Genomic DNA, 21,255 nt, shown 5'->3' with positions numbered 1-21,255 from the left:
CAACGGAGAGCGGTTCGTTTCGTCACTGGATCGTTTAGTTGGCGAGAGAGCGTTACGGAGATGCTAAACAAACTCCACTGGCAGACGTTATAAGAGAGGCATTGTGCATCACGGAGAGATTTACTATTGAAGTTTCGGGGCAGCACTTTTCAGGAGGAGTCGGAAAAGACATTACTTCCCCCCACATACATCTCACGTATTGATCACGAGGAGAAAATTCGAGAAGTTAGAGCCAATACATAGGCTTATGACAATCATTCTTCCCATGCACTATTCGCGAATGGAACAGGGTTGGAGGGTCAGACAGTGGTACCCTCCGCCACACACCATTAGCTGGCTTGCGGAGTATGATGTGGACGTAGATGCAGACGTTCACAGCTAGGAATACTTACAGTTAAAAGTTTATCTAAAGACCATAAAATAATGCAGTACATAGTGATAATATTTTCTTATTTACAAACAAGTGTCTACCTCTAATTACATGTTGCTTGTAACTTGAAAGAAGAACAGATCTACATCTACATCTACATTTATACTCCGCAAGCCAACCAACGGTGTGTAGCGGAGGGCACTTTACGTGCCACTGTCATTACCTCCCCTTCCTGTTCCAGTCGCGTATGGTTCGCGGGAAGAACGACTGCCGGAAAGCCTCCATGCGCGCTCTAATCTCTCTAATTTTACATTCGTGATCTCCTCGGGAGGTATAAGTAGGGGGAAGCAATATATTCGATACCTCATCTAGAAACGCACCCTCTCGAAACCTGGACAGCAAGCTACACCGCGATGCAGAGCGCCTCTCTTACAGAGTCTGCCACTTGAGTTTGCTAAACATCTCCGTAACACTATCACGGTTACCAAATAACTCTGTGACGGAACGCGCCGGTCTTCTTTAGGTCTTCTCTATCTCCTCTGTCAACCCGATCTGGTACGGATCCCACAGTGATAAGCAAAACCTAAGTATAGGTCGAACGAGTGTTTTGTAAGCCACCTCCTCTGTTGATGGACTACATTTTCTAAGGACTCTCCCAATGAACCTCAAACTGGCACCCGCTTTACCAACGATTAATTTTATATGATCATCCCACTTCAAATCGTTCCGCACTCATACTCCCAGATATTTTACAGAAGTAACTGCTACCAGTGTTTGTTCCGCTATCATATAATCATACAATATAGGATCCTTCTTTCTATGTATTCGCAATACATTACATTTGTCTATGTTTAGGGGCAGTTGCCACACCCTGCACCAAGTGCTTATGCGCTGCAGATCTTCCTGCATTTCGTTGCAATTTTCTAATGCTGCAACTTCTCTGTATACTACAGCACCATCCGCGAAAAGCTATCTATTAGGTCATTTATATGTATTGTGAAAAGCAATGGTCCCATAACACTCACCTGTGGCACACCAGAGTTTACTTTAACGTCTGTAGACGTGTCTCTATTGAGAACAACATTCTGTGTTCTGTTTGCTAAAAACTCTTCAATCCAGCCGCACAGCTGGTCTGATATTCCGTAGGCTGTTACTTTGTTTATCAGGCGACAGTGCGGAACTGTATTGAACACCTTCCGGAAGTCAAGGAAAATGGCATCTACCTGGGAGCCTGTATCTAATATTTTCTTGGTCTCATGAACAAATAAAGCAAAATCATTTGGAACCTTCCGTTCCTCTATAGGCTTCCGGTACACGACTGTTAGAAGGGGGGCAAGTTCTTTCTCGTACTCTGTGTAGTATCGAATTGGTATCTCTGTTGAGTGATTTCAGTTGCTTTTCTATTCCTTGAACACTTATTTCGATGTCAGCCATTTTTTTGTTTGTGTGAGGATTTACAGAAGGAACTGCAGTGCGGTCTTCCTCTGTGAAACAGCTTTGGAAAAAGGTGTTTAGTATTTCAGCTTTACGCGTGTCATCCTCTGTTTCAATGCCATCGTCATCCCAGAGTGTCTGGATATGCTGTTTCGAGACACTTACTGGTTGAATGTAAGACCAGAACTTCCTAGGATTTTCTGTCAAGTCGGTACATAGAATTTTACTTTCGAATTCACTGAACGCTTCACGCATAGCCCTCCTTACGCTAACTTTGACATCGTTTAGCTCCTGTATGTCTGAGAGGTTTTGGCTGCGCTTAAATGTACAGTGAAGCTCTCTTTCCTTTTGAAGTAGTTTCCTAACTTTGTTGCTGAACCACGGTGGGTTTTTCCCGTCCCTCACAGTTTTACTCGGCACGTACCTGTGTAAAACGCATTTTACGATTGCGTTGAATTTTTTCCATAAACATTCAACATTGACAGTGTTAGGTTCACTAACAACGACAGAAGACGTAGTAATATAATAAACCAACGTATACAAAATGAGATGCAAACAAGGCGAAAGAGATAGCTAATATGTGCTTGAATGGTGCAGCACTTTGCTGTTGATTTTACCTGTGTGTGTTAAATGATTCAAATGGCTCTGAGCACTATGGGACTTAACTTCTGAGGTCATCAGTCCCCTAGAAGTTAGAACTACTTAAACCTACCTAGAACTTAGAACTACTTAAACCTAACTAACCTAAGGACATCACACATCCAGCCCGAGGCAGAATTCGAACCTGCGACCGTAGCGGTTCTCGCGTCCGTCGGCCGTCGTAATTTAATATACACTCCTGGAAATTGAAATAAGAACACCGTGAATTCATTGTCCCAGAAAGGGGGAAACTTTATTAACACATTCCTGGGGTCAGATACATCACATGATCACACTGACAGAACCACAGGCACATAGACACAGGCAACAGAGCATGCACAATGTCGGCACTAGCACAGTGTATATCCACCTTTCGCAGCAATGCAGGCTGCTATTCTCCCATGGAGACTATCGTAGAGATGCTGGATGTAGTCCTGTGGAACGGCTTGCCATGCTATTTCCACTTGGCGCCTCAGTTGGACCAGCGTTCGTGCTGGACGTGCAGACCGCGTGAGACGACGCTTCATCCAGTCCCAAACATGCTCAATGGGGGACAGATCCGGAGATCTTGCTGGCCAGGGTAGTTGACTTACACCTTCTAGAGCACGTTGGGTGGCACGGGATACATGCGGACGTGCATTGTCCTGTTGGAACAGCAAGTTCCCTTGCCGGTCTAGGAATGGTAGAACGATGGGTTCGATGACGGTTTGGATGTACCGTGCACCATTCAGTGTCCCCTCGACGATCACCAGAGGTGTACGGCCAGTGTAGGAGATCGCTCCCCACACCATGATGCCGCGTGTTGGCCCTGTGTGCCTCGGTCGTATGCAGTCCTGATTGTGGCGCTCAACTGCACGGCGCCAAACACGCATACGACCATCATTGGCACCAAGGCAGAAGCGACTCTCATCGCTGAAGACGACACGTCTCCATTCTTCCCTCCATTCACGCCTGTCGCGACACCACTGGAGACGGGCTGCACGATGTTGGGGCGTGAGCGGAAGACGGCCTAACGGTGTGCGGGACCGTAGCCCAGCTTCATGGAGACGGTTGCGAATGGTCCTCGCCGATACCCCAGGACCAACAGTGTCCCTAATTTGCTGGGAAGTGGCGGTGCGGTCCCCTACGGCACTGCGTAGGATCCTACGGTCTTGGCGTGCATCCGTGTGTCGCTGCGGTCCAGTCCCAGGTCGACGGGCACGTGCTCCTTCCGCCGACCACTGGCGACAACACCGATGTGCTGTGGAGACCTCACGCCCCACGTGTTGAGCAATTCGGCGGTACGTCCACCCGGCCTCCCGCATGCCCACTATACGCGCTCGCTCAAAGTCCGTCAACTGCACATACGGTCCACGACCACGCTGTCGCGGCATGCTACCAGTGTTAAAGACTGCGATGGAGTTCCGTATGCCACGGCAAACTGGCTGACACTGACGGCGGCGGTGCACAAATGCTGCGCAGCTAGCGCCATTCGACGGCCAACATCGCGGTTCCTGGTGTGTCCGCTGTGCCGTGCGTGTGATCATTGCTTGTACAGCCCTCTCGCAGTGTCCGGAGCAAGTATGGTGGGTCTGACACACCGGTGTCAATGTGTTCTTTTTTCCATTTCCAGGAATTTATTATTATTGTTATTATTATTTTTTGATTGTTGCCGACTTACGTGGTGGGCCTTGATAAAAATGAAATTTCATTCAATTTTGATTTACGATTAGATGCTTTTGTGAAGTTCTTCTTTTTAACAATATTAATCTTAAATTATTTGTTACGTTAATGAATGTTAGACTCGCTGAATCTTAAAACATGAGCATATAACCTGAACAATGTAATAAAGTTTTCATAGTAATTTCTTCGGCTAGTCTGTTCACTTTAAAGCAAAAAAATATTTAGTTATTCATTACAATTGCGGCCCACACAAGCGCGAGAGTATTTTTTCTTACGTCCGTTAACCATTGCATTGTAGTCGGAGTCCTGGCTCTGGCTGTCGGCTATGGTACTGGAAATAAGAATCTTAAATCTGCGCATTTCTGCAGCTTCGTGCGGCTGTGGAGAAAAATTAATATTATGTTAATAGCGGGCGAGTTTTTCGCTTCCGCTAATTTTTTATAAGTTAATATCGCCACGTAATGGCGTCGTTGGCTGCATCGGCCGCTGCGATTGTTGAACTGTAAATTACTCAAATGCAGGTTAATTCAAGGAAGGCAGACATGAAATTGGGATCACCTCTCACAAATTAAAAGTGCACAATGATATTAAGTCAATATATTATCTGCTTAACTCATACAAATATGCTTACATTTGCCAGCACTCGTAAGATGTCCGTCTACACACAACCAAGAGAAGAGAAGAAGTGAAGACGACTAAAAAAGTAACAAAAGAGCGTATCTTGTTGTCTCTTTAGATCATTTTGTTATACTTCTCTGCAATCGAAACTTTCACAGAGAAATTATTATTTTACGGGTACATTATAAAAAATCTGTATCATTCAAGTTTTAATTGTCTCTTCTTTATAAATACTGTTTTTTAAGTGTTTTCTTATTACCTCACTGAGGACGCTATACGTTCTCGCTGGCCGGCTGAAGTGGCCGTGCGGTTCTAGGCGCTGCAGTCTGGAACCGCGAGACCGCTGCGGTCGCAGGTTCGACTCCTGCCTCGGGCATGGATGTGTGTGATGTCGTTAGGTTAGTTAGGTTTAACTAGTTCTAAGTTCTAGGGGACTAATGACCTCAGAAGTTGAGTCCCATAGTGCTCAGAGCCATTTGAACCGGTCTCGCTGTTCCAGACTGTAGCGCCTAGAACCGCTCGTCCACTCCGTCCGGCTGTATGTTAAATAAATACATTTTTAAATTAAATTCAAAATTAACAGCCTCAGTTGCGGAGTGACCTAGATTTACCTAGGTTTCAATTGGGATAACCCAACCTTCTTCGGGATTACACTTAGTGATGTTTGTCGATAATGGACATTGTCAAACTAAAATTACAAGTACACCAAGTGTCGTCATATTTAAAAAAAAAAAAAAAAAACTCGTGGCTGCCGCATCGCGGTCGGGAAGTGGGGCTGAGGCAACTTAAATTAAGTTTTTTAAAATATGTAATTTTAGTTTGACAATGTCCATTATGGGCAAACATTACTAAGTGTAATTCTGAAGAAGGTTGGGTTATCCCAATTGAAACCTAGGTAAATTTAGGTAACTTCGCAACTGAGGCTGTTAATTTTGAATTTAATATTTATACAGTTGCTGACAGGGCCGCGAAATGCTGAAAGTATTGACATTTTTAAATAATATCACCTACCTCTGTAAACGAATAAATAAAATGCTGCGTGTCGCCACAATATCAGGGTCTATTAAGAGAGCGGTGTATTAGTACATTAGGGAGCAGGGCAGTAGGGAGATGGGCAGAGGGAGAGAAGTGGAGAGAGCAGGGCTGTGGCAGCCGCCTAGCGTCTCGCAGCCCGGCCGCCTTCTGCTCTGCCTGGCCACGTGGCGCCGGGCAAACAGCTGCTGGTCTCGCAGCCCGCGCCGTAGCGCGCGGGGCTGGACTCGGCCGCCGTATCGATCAGCCCTGCTGCCAACGCCCCCATCAGCGCCGTGGCGGCGTATCGGCTCCCCAAAACCCAACCCCCACGGCCCCCAACACACCCCTAGTTGATCGCGGGCGGGGCGGTGGGGAGGGGGGAGGGGGGGAGGGGACGCCGAGTGCAACTCGCTAATTCCATGTCTAGTGCCGCTTAATTGCTCAACACCGTGGCGTCCGTCTCGTGCCGCAGCACGCGTCCGCTACGGGGACACGACGTACTAGCTAGAATTAGAATCGAGAACAGCTGCCAACATGAGTAACTTACAAGTAAATACCCTCCTGAAGCAGCTTAAATCGCTTAACAAAGGCAAGTCTCAAGATTTTAAACATGGCTGCAACGGCAACTGTTGAAATTCTTCACGATAATGGATGACAGCCAAAAACAGTTGCAGGATAAAAATTTATTAAAATTCTTGACCGAGGTTTCGGTAGATATAAATATACCTTCATCAGAAGTAAAAAAATCTAAAATTTCATCATGCATTGGAGATTAACAAAACAATTGAGCCAAAGTCGTCGTCAATAATTAAGACATCTTCTCCATTTGTACACCATGACTATCTTCTCCATAGTGATGGAGTACAAATGGAGAAGATGTCTTAATTATTGCCGACGCCTTTGGCTCCATTATTTTGTTAATCTCCATTGCAAGATGTAATTTTAGATTTTTTTACTTCTGATGAAGGTATATTTATATGTACCGAAACCTTGACCAAGAATTTTAATAAATTTTTATCCTGCAACTGTTTTTGGCTGTCATCCTTTATCGTGAAAGGCAAGTCTTCTGGTGCAGACTGTATACCAATCAGGATCCTTTCGGAGTACGCTCATGCATCAGTTCCATACTAAACAATCATATATGTCCGCACCTCGTGGTCGTGCGGTAGCGTTCTCGCTTCCCGCGCCCGGCTTTCCGGGTTCGATTCCCGGCGGGGTCAGGGATTTTTCTGCCCCGTGATAACTGGGTGTTGTGTGCTGTCCTTATGTTAGTTAGGTTTAAGTAGTTCTAAGGTGTAGGGGACTGTTCTTGCTCATACTGATGTCAATATATGGGACATGCGCACGACGCATGTAAAATACGTTAATAGTCACTTGTGAAAATTTATGTTTTTGGAGGGTGTGAGTTATGCTTCTAACATACTCATATACAACCGTTCTCTCGATGAAAGATCCGTACCCAAAGACTGGAAAGTTGCACAGGTCACACCAGTATTCAAGGAAGGTAGTAGGAGCAATCCACTAAATTACAGGCCCAGATCGTTAACGTCGATATGGAGCAGGATTTTAGAACATATGTTGTGTTCAAACTTTATGAATTACCTCGAAGAAAACTGTCTATTGACACACAGTCAGCATGGGTTTAGAAAACATCATTCGTTTGAAACACAACTACCTCTTTATTCACATGAATTGTTGAGTGCCATTGACAAGGGATTTAAGATCGATTCCGTATTTCTGGATTTCCGGAAGGCTTTTGACACTGTACCACACAATCGCCTTGTAATGAAATTGCGTGCTTATGGAATATCGTCTCAGTTATGTGACTGTATTTCTGATTTCCTGTCAGAGAGGTCACAGTTCGTAGTAATTGACGGAAAGTCATCGAGTAAAACAGAAGTAATTTCTGGCGTTCCTCAAGGTACTGTTATAGACTCTTTGCTGTTCCTTATCTATATAAACGATTTGGGAGAAAATCTGACCAGTCGTCTTAGGTTGTTTGCAGATGACGCAGTCCTTCATCGACTAATAAAGTCACCAGAAAATCAAAACAAATTGCAAACCGGTTTAGAAAAGATATCTGAATGGTGCGAAAATTGGCAGTTAACCCTAAATAACGAAAAGTGTGACGACATCCACGTCAGTGCTAAAATCAGTTAAATTTCGGTTACACGATAAATCGGTCTAACCTAAAAGCCGTAAATTCAACTAAATACCTAGGTATTACAATGATGAAAAACTTAAATTGGAAGGAACACACAGAAAATGTAGTGGGGAAGGCTAACCAAAGACTGCGTTTAATTCGCAGGACTCTTAGAAAATGTGACAGATCTACTAAGGAGACTGCCTTTACTACACTTGTCCGTCCTCTGCATCGCGGTGTGGGATCCCTACCAGATAGGACTGACGGAGTACATGGAAAAGGTTCAAAGAAGGGCAGCACGTTTTGAATTATCGCGAAATATGGGAGAGAGTGTCACAGAAATGATACAGGATTTGGGCTGGACATCATTAAAAGAAAGGCGTTTTTCGTTGAGACGGAATCTTGTCACGAAATTTCAATCACCAACTTACTCCGCCGACCTACATAGGGAGAAACGATCACCGCGTTAAAATAAGGGAAATCAGAGCTAGTACGGAAAGATACAGGTGTTCGTTCTTTCCGCGCGCTATACGAGATTTGAATAATAGAGAACTGTGAAGGTGTGTAAAAAATGGTTCAAATGGCTCTGAGCACTATGGGACTTAACTTCTAAGGTCATCAGTCCCCTAGAACTTAGAACTACTTAAACCTAACTAACCTAAGGACATCACACACATCCATGCCCGAGGCAGGATTCGAACCTTCGACCGTAGCGGTCACGCGGTTCCAGACTGTAGCGCCTAGAACCGCTCGGCCACTCTGGCCGGCCAAGGTGTGTCGATGAACCCTCTGTCAGGCAGTTAAATGTGGTTTGCAGAGTATACATGTAGATGTAGATGTTAGGCATGTGAAAAAGAGTAGGTAAGTTAATAAAAAATAAAAATAAAATAGCACCAAGTGAGGACCATACCGAATAATTCACACAGACTTACTACAACAGTGCTTCGCTGAACTACCCGGCGCAGATCAAAGTTGTACGTTTACATCATCTGCACACAGCAGGTTTCTTGACGTTAATGAGTATGACCGTGTAATGTGACAGCCAAAGAACTGGATTTTTTGGTTAAACTCAATTGTGCGTCCGTTAAGACCCACTTTTCTCCACAACCACCCGCTGTTATTCACTTACTGTTCTTACTCTCCCGTCAAATCAAGATTAACACAAAATTTTTGACGATGTACACCACCAGGTAAAAGATGCATTGGAAGATCTGCAAAACGATGGAAGGACCAGATGTAGCTGCAACAGGCTGAGGGAAAGCCTAATGCATGACGCAAGAAGAAGAAGAAGAACAAAAAGAAGAAGAAGACTAAGACTCTCCCGTCAATAACAAGGAAATATCGTAGCTCCTTGGGATGGGTGTCGAAAATTTGTGGCGACCTGGAACCTACAATGGTGTCCTAAATGAAATCAACAAACCACTGTTTCCTGGCCCTGAGGCTAATTCACGATGTAATCAAACAAACTGTCAACAGATGTTCGTATGATCGTGTCCTTCACGGCAGATGGCATTCTGATCAACGGAAAACCACGCCAACTATGATGTCAGGCCACTTTCAAAGCGGGGTAGTGTTTGCCGAGTAGTCCCACATCCACAGTCGCTGTGTACACCGCCACAGACGGCGCAGTGTGGTACAAAGAAAACACCTACCAGACTCTCTGTGGTGGAGGACCAACGGAAGAAAGAAAGCAGGATAGTCACAAACTGATGTGGCCCCATGGCTTCATGTGAATTGTTCTGTTGTTTTTCGGATGAGGCGACAGTTTATAGAGACCGAAACTGTATCCCGAACACTAGGGCGGGGGCAACGATGTATAACATCAGAAAAGGAGAGCCGTTATTTGGTTGAAAGGGCGTTAGTACTGCAGAGCAACTGGCGTCTGGCTTCGTAGCATCCACTGGACGTGTTCTATCGAGCCAAACGGCGTACAGAAGGCTTCGCCAGAGTGGCCTTTATTGTCGGAGAACTGCTGCATGTGTACCTCTGAGGCGACTTCACAGAAGGGAACGTCTGGAGTGGAGCTGTCAACATGTCACCTGGACTGTCGAACAGTGGACCAACGTTCTTTCCACAGGTGAATCCCAATTTGCTCTGAACAGTAATTCTAGACGGATTTGTATCTGGAGGGAACGTCGAACACGATTTCGGAATCCGAACATTGTGGAAAGAGACTGACATCTAGGAAGATCCGTAATGACGTGGGCAGGAATTGTGTTGAGTACTCGAACACCTCTACATGAAATTATATGGTTAAATCGGTAAGTTGTAACTGCAGTCAGGTATCGTGACGAGATCTAGGGACCTCATGTGCGGTTGTTACGAGGTGCTATGAACCTAGACTTCGTACTGCTGGACGATAATGCTCGACTGGAAGATAGTGTTCGACCTCGTAGAGCACGGGTGATTGTGTTTTCCTGGAAACGGAAGATACTGCACCCATGGCGTGTCCTGCTCGTTCTCTCGATTTGAATCCCATAGAGCACGTCTGGGACGCACGAGGGACACGGGATGCATCACGTCAGCATCGACCAACCACTCTCCAAGACTTGCGAGCAGCGTTTCACGTAGAATGGGCGTTACTGCCTCAACATGAGATTCATGACATCATGCGTACCCCGTCGTATGTCACCCCATACTGAGCATATTAATCAGTTGTCGGAGTGTGTGTGTAAATCCGTTAAGTTGGGAAAACACGAAGAACATTTTTGTCCACCATTATGCATGTTGCAGTTGTTTATGTTCTGTACTCTACTACACAGCAACGGCCTTGCCGCAGTGGCTACACCGGTTCCCGTGAGAACACCGAAGTTAAGCGCTGTCGGGCGTGGTCGGCACTTGGATGGGTGACCATCCAGGCCGCCACGCGCTGTTGCCATTTTTCGGGGCGCACTCAGCCTCGTGATGCCAATTGAGGAGCTACTCGACTGAATAGTAGAGGCTTCGGTCACGAATGCCATCTTAACGACCAGGAGTGCGGTGTGCTGACCACACGCCCCTCCTATCCGCATCCTCCACTGAGGATGACACGGCGATCGGATGGTCCCGGTAGGCCACTCGTGGCCTGAAACGGAGTGCTCTTTTTCGTACTCTTCTCTACTATTTCCTGATTGTACTGTTTTGTGGGAAAATAATCGCAACATTCTAAAATTTCGGTTTGTTGCATTACTTTTGGACACCACTGTATCCATCTTAAACACATCGTATCCTTATGAAAATACTTCAAAGTGTTTTGAGCGGTGTAGCGTGTCGGTGAGTAGCGCAATTGTGCTAGCGAATCAGAAGAAACGTGAAAGAGACGGAAGATCTGCGAGAAAGACAGGTGTAGAAGTTCAAGAATTTCTTAGGAATGTTCTGGAATCGGAAGTTGTAGATGCTACATTCTACAAATTTAGATTCGCGAAAGTATACAAGATGTAACATAATTAGTAGCGAAAATCGACACTGGTGAACAATAAAGGAAACTGAAGCAAAATCGTTAAAGCGACATTGATTCACACAAGAGAGTTCGAGAGACAATTGCGGATGTATGGTTGCAAGCCACTACAGACTTCAGCATGGAACGTTGTCCCAGGTCCTAGTCAGTAGAAATGTAATTGAAAAGTAACCTTTCCGATTAAATCACCATTTAATTTGCCTCAAATGTTGCTCATGACCTAAAAAAATGGTTCAAATGGCTCTGAGCACTATGGGAGTTAACTTCTGAGGTCATCAGTCCTCTAGAACTCAGAACTACTTAAACCTAACTAACCTAAGGACATCACACACAGCCATGGCCGAGGCAGGATTCGAACATGCGACCGTAGCGGTCACGCAGTTTGTAGCGCCTACAACCGCTCGGCCACTCTGGCCGGCGCTCATGACCTACCTTGAGAAATATAACACTACTTTGGGAGGTGCCATGTCACGACGCACTTTACACTCGTGCGTGTTAATGAAGTTGTTACGTCTCCGTATCTGCACACAATACAGCGCTCGTTTCTGCAGTGAATCACGAATTCTTTCAAACCTAAATCTTGCCAGTCTGAACAATTCGCTGCTTCAATTCTTCAACTTTATCAACGGGAGTGCTGTGCACTTTTGAGACGACCCCAGATAAAATATCCAGAGGTCTGAGGTCACTTGATCTTACAAGACCAGTTCGACCTATCCTACTTGAGTCACACTGGCACATCAGATTTCGCCTTACATCAACGGCTAAATATGTCGGTGCGCCATCATGCATCTACTACATTCTCCAACCATTGGCCCCTTCGATGAGGACTTCGCCATAAAGTTTGTATTTCAGATTAGTAGTAACTAGAATAATAGTTGACACTGAAGTTCTCGAAGGCATATAAGGCAAAGTTTAGCGCGCATGACACAGCAACGAATAAAAACATTTCGTTTGGCGCTAAAATGACAACACGTAACAGAGGTTTTACACTACATCAGGCAAATTTTGGAAGATATAAGGTGGTACAGAGAAATTAAAAAAGAAGAAAAAAGGGAATGAGCTCTTACTATAATACGAGAACGAGTCCGACGGATTAAAAAAACATCAAAAGGAAAAACAGTGTGGAGAACTTAAAGAGAAACCTGGAATTTTAGTGTATTACTGTACGTTCAAATCGAAACACAGAACAATGAGACGACAACAACTGCAGAAAGAAAGGAAAACAGAGAGAATGCACACTCTTCGCAAAAAATCGACAAGTCCAAGTATGCAACGATAGCATTTTCCGGCACAACACTCAGCAGCAAATTTCTACAGAAAAGCATCGAGGCCGATGTAATGAGTAGCAAAGAAAAGTGGTAAACGATAGTTATATTGAGAATACCTTTAACTTCGATCTTACTTTCCTTCAGTTCTAAACATTTCCAGCTCCCAGTGAAGCTAGCCTACAGTATGACAGTCGTCAAAGCGCAAGGCCAAACGTTTAGGTAGACATGTTGTTTGCTTTGTTTTTCTGCCTCTTTTTTCCTCAGTTGCGTACAAATTGTATAGGTTAATTATCGTCTTTTGTAACTGTAATTAAGCTTTACTAAGAACAAACGCGTTTCGTCTTTTCTAGAATATATTTAATGGTCAGTGAACAATAGGTTTTTTTCTCTTACAACTTTGTCTGCTAAGACCGTGAACAATTTGCATGTTTTACTTTCTACTGTAGACAGTCTTTATACAGCATTTACAGAACACGCCCGGCAAGGAAACCACCATCCTACCACAACAGAGAAGGACATGAAAATAGGTTGATTCAGCAACATGAAACATCTCCTAAACCCACAAGAAAACTTGCAAATTCGAAAAGTAATAATAAAGAAGAAACACACAATAAGTAACCACACAAACAGCAGCAAGCAGACCCAGTTTAAACTAATAAAGCGTACTATTGAGAAATATCAAACCTCCACTCTCTCCTTAGACATCAGAAAAAAATATCAGAAACGGCTCACCATCCGCATCCTAGAACAACTGCCACAGTGCCATAGTAAAGCAATTAAAAAAATGGCTCTGAGTACTATGGGACTTAACATCTTAGGTCATCAGTCCCCTAGAACTTAAAACTACTTAAACCTAGCTAACCTAAGGATATCACACACATCCATGCCGGAGGCAGGATTCGAACCTGCGACCGTAGCAGTCCCGCGGTTCTGGACTGCAGTGCCTAGAACCGCACGACCACCGCGGCCGGCAGTAAAGCAATAATTTACACGCACAGTAGCTAGGTCATGTTAGGTCCATTGAGAAACACACACACACACACACACACACACACACACACGCCCTCTCCTTGTTTCTCTGTCCCCTCCCTCCCCCCTCTCTCTGTCACTCTCTCTCTCTCTCTCTCTCTCTCTCTCTCTCTCTCTCCCGGCCCGGAAAATAGAAACACTCACAGAGAGTTAGCAGATGCTCCCACTACTGCCAAAACAAACAGAAAACGAAATGGCGAGAGGACAGTGATATTTCCAAACACAGAATCGTTTAGCGTCAAAGAAACTGGTATAGGTGTGCGTATTCGAATACAAAGATACGCAAACAGAATACGACGCTGCGGCCGGGAACGCCTGTATCAGCGAACAAGTGTCTGGCGCAGTTGGTTCATCGGTTACTGCTGCTAAAATGGAACGTTATTAAGATCTAAGTTAGTTTGAACGTAGTTTTATAGTCGGCGCACGAGCGATGCTACACGGCATCTCCGAGGTAACGATGAAGTGGCAATTTTCCCGCACGACCATGTCACAAGTGTACCGTGAACATTAGGAAACCGGTAAAACATTAAATATCCGACATCCCTGGTGCCGGAAGAGATCCTGCAAGGACGGAACCAACGACGACTGAAGGGAAACATTCAACGTGACAGAAGTGGAACCCTTCCGCAAATTGCGGCAGATTTCAATGCTGGGCCATCATCAAGTATCACCATTCGAACTGTTCAACGAAACATCATCGATATGGGCTTTCGGGGCAGAAGGCCCACTCGTGTACCCTTGATGACTGCACGATGCAAAGCTTTACGCCTCGCCTGGGCCCGTCAACACTGACAGTGGACTGTTGGTGACTGGAAACATCTTGCCTGGTCGGACGCGTCTTGTATCAAATTCTGTCGAGCGGATGGACGTGTACGGGTATGTAGACAACCTACATCTACATCCACATCTACGTGGTTATTCTGCTATTCACAATAAAGTGCCTGGCAGAGGGTTCAATGAATCAACTTCAAGCTGTCTCTCTACCGTTCCATTCTCGAATGGCACGCGGGAGAAACGAGCACTTAAATTTTTCTGTGCGAGCCCTGATTTCTCTTATTTTATTGTGATGATAATTTCTCCCTATGTAGGTGGGTGCCAACAGAATGTTTTTGCAATTGGACGAGAAAATTTCATGAGAAGATCCCGTCGCAACGAAAAACGCCTTTGTTTTAATGATTACCACTCCAATTCACGTATCATGTCTGTGACACTCCCCTATTTCCTGATAATACAAAACGAGCTGCCCTTCTTTGTACTATTTCGATGTCATCCGCCAGTCCTAGCTGATGCGGATCCCACACCGCACAGCAATACTCCAGAATAGGGTGGGCAAGCGTGATGTAAGCACTCTCTTTGGTACCCCTTTTGCGCCTTTAGTGTTCTGCCAATGAATCGCAGTCTTTGGTTTGCTCTACCCACAAAATTATCTGTGTGATCGTTCCTATTTAGGTTACTTGTAATTGTAATCCATAAGTATTTAGTTGAATTTACTGCCTTCAGATTTGTGTGACTTATCGCGTAATTGAAATTCAGCTGTTTTCTTTTAGTAACCATGTGAATAACTTCACACTTTTCCTTATTCAGGGTCAATTGCCACTTTTTGCACTACACAGATATGTTTTCTAAATCATTTTGTAATTCATTTTGGTCATCTGATGACTTAACAAGGCGGTAAATGACAGCACCATCTGCAAATAATCTAAGAGGGCTACTCGGATTGTCTCCTATGTCGTTAATATAGATCAGGAACAATAGATGGCCAATAACACTTCCTTGAGGAACGACGGATACTACTTCTGTTTTACTCGATGACTTTCCGTCTATTACTAAGAACTGCGTCCTTTCTGACAGGGAATCACGAATCCAGTCGCACAACTGAAGCGATACTCCATAGAATACGCTTGTGAGGAACGGTGTCGAAAGCCTTCTGAAAATCAAAAATATGGAATCAATTATACATCACCTGTCGATAGCACTTATTACTTCGTGAGTATAAAGAGCTAGTTGTGTTTCGCAAGAACGATATTTTCTGAAACTGTGCTGACTATGTGTCAATAAATCGTTTTCTTCGAGGTACTTCATAATGTTCGAATACAGTACATGTTTCAAAACCCTACTGCCAATCGACGTTAGTGATATAGGCCAGTAATTCAGTGGATTACTCCTACTTCCCTTTTTGGGTATTGGTGTGACTTGAGCAATTTTCCAGTCTTTAGGTACGTATCTGTGAGCGAGTGGTTTATACAATTGGTATATATGGAGCTATTTTATCAGCATACTCTGAGAGGGACCTGACTGGTATACAATCTGGACCGGAGCCCTTGCCTTTATTAAGTGATTTAAGCTGCTTCGTTACTCAGGGATATCTGCTTCTATGTTTCTCATCTTGGCAGTTGTTCTTGACTAGAATTCAGGAATATTTACTTCGCCTTCTTTGGTGAAGGAGTTTCGGAAAACTGTGTTTAATAACTCTACTTTAGTGGCACTGTCATCAGTGACTTCACCGTTGTTATAGCTCAGTGAAGGTATTGATTGCGTCTTGCCACTGGTGTACTTTAAGTATGACAAGAATCTCTTTGGGTTTCCTGACAGATTTCGGGACAGAATTTCATTGTGGAAAGTATTAAAAGCATCTCGCATTGAAGTACGCGCCATATTTCGAACTTCTATAAGACTTTGCCAATCTTGGGGATTTTGCGTTCTTTTAAATTTGGCATGCTTTTTTCGTTGCTCCTGCAAAAATGATCTGACCAGTTTTGTGTATCATGGGGATCAGTACCTTCACTTACTAATTTATGTGGTGTATATCTCTCAATTGCTGAAAACATTCCGAAGGAGTGTAGACTGTCTCTTAAGAAGGCGTTAAGAGCATTTTTATCAACTTTTTTAAATAGATATACTTTGCGTTTCTTTTTGATGGTTGTAGGTGTTACGGTATTCAACCTATCAAAACTGCCATGTGGTCGCTAATCCCTGTATTCGTCATAATACTCACTATTTGTCCAGGATTATTTGTTGCTAAAAGGTCAAGGATGCTTTCGCAACCATTTACGCTTCGATTGGGCTCATGAACTAATTGTTCAAAATAATTTTCTGAGAAAGCATTCAGTGCAATTTCGAATGATGTTTTATGCCTGCCGCCGGCTTTAAACGTATAATTTTTCCAGAATATCTACGGTAGATTGAAGTCACCAACTACTGTAATTGTATGAGCGGGGTACTTATTTGAAATGAAACTCATATTTGCTTTGAACTGTTCAGCAACTATATCTTCTGAGTCGGGGGTCGGTAAAATGACCCAATTAGCAGTTTAGTCCGATTGTCAGATATAACCTCTATCCACACTATTTCACACGAACTACCTACTTCAATTTCGCTACAAGGCAAACTACCTCTGACAGCAATAAATACTCCACCACTAACTGTATTTAATCTGTCGTTTCTGAACACTGTTAGATCGTTTGAAAAAAATTCGGCTGAACTTATTTCCGGCTTTAGCCAGCTCTGTGTACCTACAACTATTTGAGCTTCAGTGCTCTCTATTAGGGCTTGGAGCTCCGGTTCTTTCCCAACACATCTACGACAATTTACAATTACAATACCAATCGTTTCTAGGAGTACCTTACTGTGTTTTACCCGCCCACTTTTAGACGGACGTCCCTTCTGTGGTTCCCTGAGACCCTCGAATCTAAGAAACCTCATGAATCCATAGACCCTGCATGTCAGCAGGGTACAGTTCAAGCCAATGGAGGCTCTGTAATGGTGTGGAGCGTGTGCAGTTGGAGTGATACGGGACCCCTCATACGTCTAGATACGACTCTGACAGGTGATACGTATGTAAGCATCCTGTCTGATCACCCGCATCCATTCACATCCATTGTGCATTCCGACGCACTTGGGAAATTCCAGGAGGACAATGCGACACCCCACACCCCACACGTCCAGAAGTGCTAGAGAGTGGCTCCAGAAACACTCGTCGTAGTTTAGACATTTCCGCAAACCACCAAACTCCCCAGACATGAACATTATTGAGCGTATCTGGGATGCCTTGCAACGTGCTGTACAGAAGAGATCTCAGCCCCCTCCTGCTCTACGGGTTTATGGCCAGTCCTGCAGGATTCGTGGTGTCAATTCCCTCCAGCACTACCTCAGTCATTACTCGAGTCCATGTCACGTCGTGTTGCGGCAGTTGTGCGTTCTCATGGGGGCCCTACACGATGTTAGGCAGGGATCCAGTTTCTTTCCGTTTTCAGTGTATTTAGTGCAGTGAAAGTGCTCCGTGCGAAAACCCAACTCATTCAATTGGGAGATAAGGAGAAGAAGAGGAATGAAGTGAGTAACAAAAAACCGCGAGTAATGAAAGGATAAAAACTGTTTATAGTAGTAAATAAAGAATGCGACCTGTTCAGTATCATAGCAAACCGGATTGCAAGATAGGCCATATTGTTACAGCATTCACTGAAGATGGTTTAGAATAAAGCGAAACGCGTCTGGTCTGAACAAGAGTTTCACTACAATCGGAAAAGACAGTAATTAACCTATTCAACCTGCAACCGTTGCGATATTATAGCCTCTGTTTCACATAGTCCTAGATATTTTCAGTGGGCTGAAAGTCGGGTGATATAGTGGGCCAGTCAATCTGCCTGAGTGTTAGTCAAACCAGCAACCTGCTGGGTAGCTCCAGGTGACAACGGCTGTTCTCACCTTCGAAGACGGAAGTGTGTGCAGCACAGTTTCGATAAAGATATATAAGAGAGGGCAAGATTCGGCCACAGAGAATTCTGAAATAGACAACCTAAAAAATCGTAGAAACAGGTAATATCTGAACTAAACAGTGCAGCTTAATCGTCTCTTTAGGATATGGGTGCACTCGACGACTTGAAAATAGGACTGAACTACACGCCCCCGATCAGTTAGTGTCCAATTTATGTCTCTTTGGATCACGAAAGACGTGCAGCTGTATGTGCCACTGTGAGAAATGACTTGAGCGAGGTACCTGCTACAAATGTCCTCTGCATGCAGGTCCCTTCTTATTGTTCTTTCTCAGATTGGTTGGGATGTCCTGCATCCATTGACAGTAGGTATTATTGTTGGGTTCAGAACCGATAGTCACTGACAGTGTATATTACCCAACTCCATTCCCTGTCAGACATGGTATGTACGCCGTGGTACATGGCTGTGAGGATCACGTGACCGCCGCGGTAACACCTGTTCTACACCATCAACATTGCTCCGAAGTTATCGGTATGTTCTTTTAATGGGACGATGAATAATTCGTCAGGTGAGCTTATAGTAGCAAGTGTTATAAGGAAACTATCGAACAGATGTGCAGAACTATAGACCTATATCTCTAACGTCGATCAGTTGTAGAATTTTGGAACACGTATTATGTTCGAGTATAATGTCTTTTCTGGAGACTAGAAATCTACTCTGTAGGAATCAGCATGGGTTTCGAAAAAGACGATCGTGTGAAACCCAGCTCGCGCTATTCGTCCACGAGACTCAGAGGGCCTTAGACACGGGTTCACAGGTAGATGCCGTGTTTCTTGACTTCCGCAAGGCGTTTGACACAGTTCCCCATAGTCGTTTAATGAACAAAGTAAGAGCATACGGACTATCAGATCAATTGTGTGATTGGATTGAGGAGTTCCTAGATAACAGAACGCAGCACGTCATTCTCAATGGAGAGAAGTCTTCCGAAGTAAGAGTGATTTCAGGTGTGCCGCAGGGGAGTGTCATAGGACCGTTGCTATTCACAATATACATAAATGACCTGGTGGATAACATCGGAAGTTCACTGAGGCTTTTTGCAGATGATGCTGTGGTGTATCGAGAGGTTGCAACAATGGAAAATTGTACTGAAATGCAGGAGGATCTGCAGCGAATTGACGCATGGTGCACGGAATGGCAATTGAATCTCAATGTAGCGAAGTGTAATGTGATGCGAATACATAGAAAGATAGGTCCCTTATCATTTAGCTACAAAATAGCAGGTCAGCAACTGGAAGCAGTTAATTCCATAAATTATCTGGGAGTACGCATTAGGAGTGATTTAAAATGGAATGATCATATAAAGTTGATCGTCGGTAAAGCAGATGCCAGACTGAGATTCATTGGAAGAATCCTAAGGAAATGCAATCCGACAACAAAGGAAGTAGGTTACAGTACGCTTGTTCGCCCAATGCTTGAATACTGCTCAGCAGTGTGGGATCCGCACCAGGTAGGGTTGATAGAAGAGATAGAGAAGATCCAACGGAGAGCAGCGCGCTTCGTTACAGGATCATTCAGTAATTGCGAAAGCGTTACGGAGATGATAGATAAACTCCAGTGGAAGACTCTGCAGGAGAGACGCTCAGTAGCTCGGTACGGGCTTTTGTTGAAGTTTCGAGAACATACCTTCACCGAAGAGTCAAGCAGTATATTGCTCCCTCCTACGTATATCTCGCGAAGAGACCATGAGGATAAAATCAGAGAGATTAGAGCCCACACAGAAGCATACCGACAATCCTTCTTTCCACGTACAATACGAGACTGGAATAGAAGGGAGAACCGATAGAGGTACTCAGGGTACCCTCCGCCACACACCGTCAGGTGGCTTGCGGAGTACGGATGTAGATGTAGATGTAGATGTAGAAGAGAGACTGTGATAAAACAAAAATAGCAAAACAAGTCTTTTATTTAGCAATAATCAAAGACTGTTTTCTTTAGTAATAACCTTTCACTCTGCCCGGTTGAAACTTGGTGGTGCAGCCTGCCACCTCAGTAGACAGCCAGCGATGGCGGTATGATATCATTACTTCCCGCATCAGCGATCGTATTTGCATCCAGTGTCGCTCGCATTCGGTCCCCATTAAACGATATCCCGGTAATTACACTGTATTACCTCTTCCATCGGTAGTGTAGGTAGTATAAACTGTGACAGCAAGGTGCCTTCAAAAATGTTGCACGAGCTACGTCACTGTGTAAGTATACGTACAGACGAAAATTATTACCAACTCGTGTACTTGTAAGGTTACAGGTGCTAAAGAACTGATAATAATGTCAGAGCAGAATAGAATACCTCGAATCGAGAAAAGGTGACGAAAAATCATAGATCGGTAATTCTCTTTTGTGGAGGTGTGGCCACGAACTCAGAAGTGAAAGAAGCGAGCAAGAAGAACAAGACATGCTGCCACCGACTTCAGATTGAACTTTTCACATTTAGATTTGTAATATTTCAGCTTCGATGATTCTGCAAGATGGTTCAAATGGCTCTGAGCACTATGGGACTTCATATCTGAGGTCATCAGTCCCCTACAACTTAGAACTACTTAAACCTAACTAACCTAAGGATATCATATACATCCATGCCCGAGGCAGGATTCGAACCTGCGACCCTAGCGGTCGCGCGGTTCAGGCTGAAGTGCCTAGAACCGCTCGGTCACAACACCCGGTTTCTGCAAGACAGCGAAGACGTCAAGACTTCACAGAGTAGAAATTGAATATTTATTTACTCTTCCATTTTCCTTTTCCTCTTTCCATTGAGCTGTAGTTTTTTGTGTCAGTATCGGTTTCAGTGCGAAGTAATTCAACTTAAGGTACCTTACAAGGATTCAGGAATCAACGTAATGTATATGCGCAGCTCATGGCATGTTTTCTCAGA

The 21,255-nt window shown here is 44.3% G+C and overlaps 1 pseudogene; it reads left to right on the top strand.

Moving 5' to 3' along the window:
• The first annotated feature begins 10,640 nt into the window (after positions 1 to 10,640).
• Positions 10,641 to 10,758, top strand: LOC126356597 (5S ribosomal RNA; annotated as a pseudogene).
• The last annotated feature ends 10,497 nt before the right edge of the window (positions 10,759 to 21,255 follow it).

Source organism: Schistocerca gregaria, chromosome 3, assembly GCF_023897955.1.
Source record: "Schistocerca gregaria isolate iqSchGreg1 chromosome 3, iqSchGreg1.2, whole genome shotgun sequence".
Taxonomy (NCBI): Eukaryota; Metazoa; Arthropoda; class Insecta; order Orthoptera; family Acrididae; genus Schistocerca; species Schistocerca gregaria.
The sequence above is the reverse complement of the archived record's forward strand: the minus strand, read 5'-3'. Positions and strand labels throughout refer to the sequence as shown.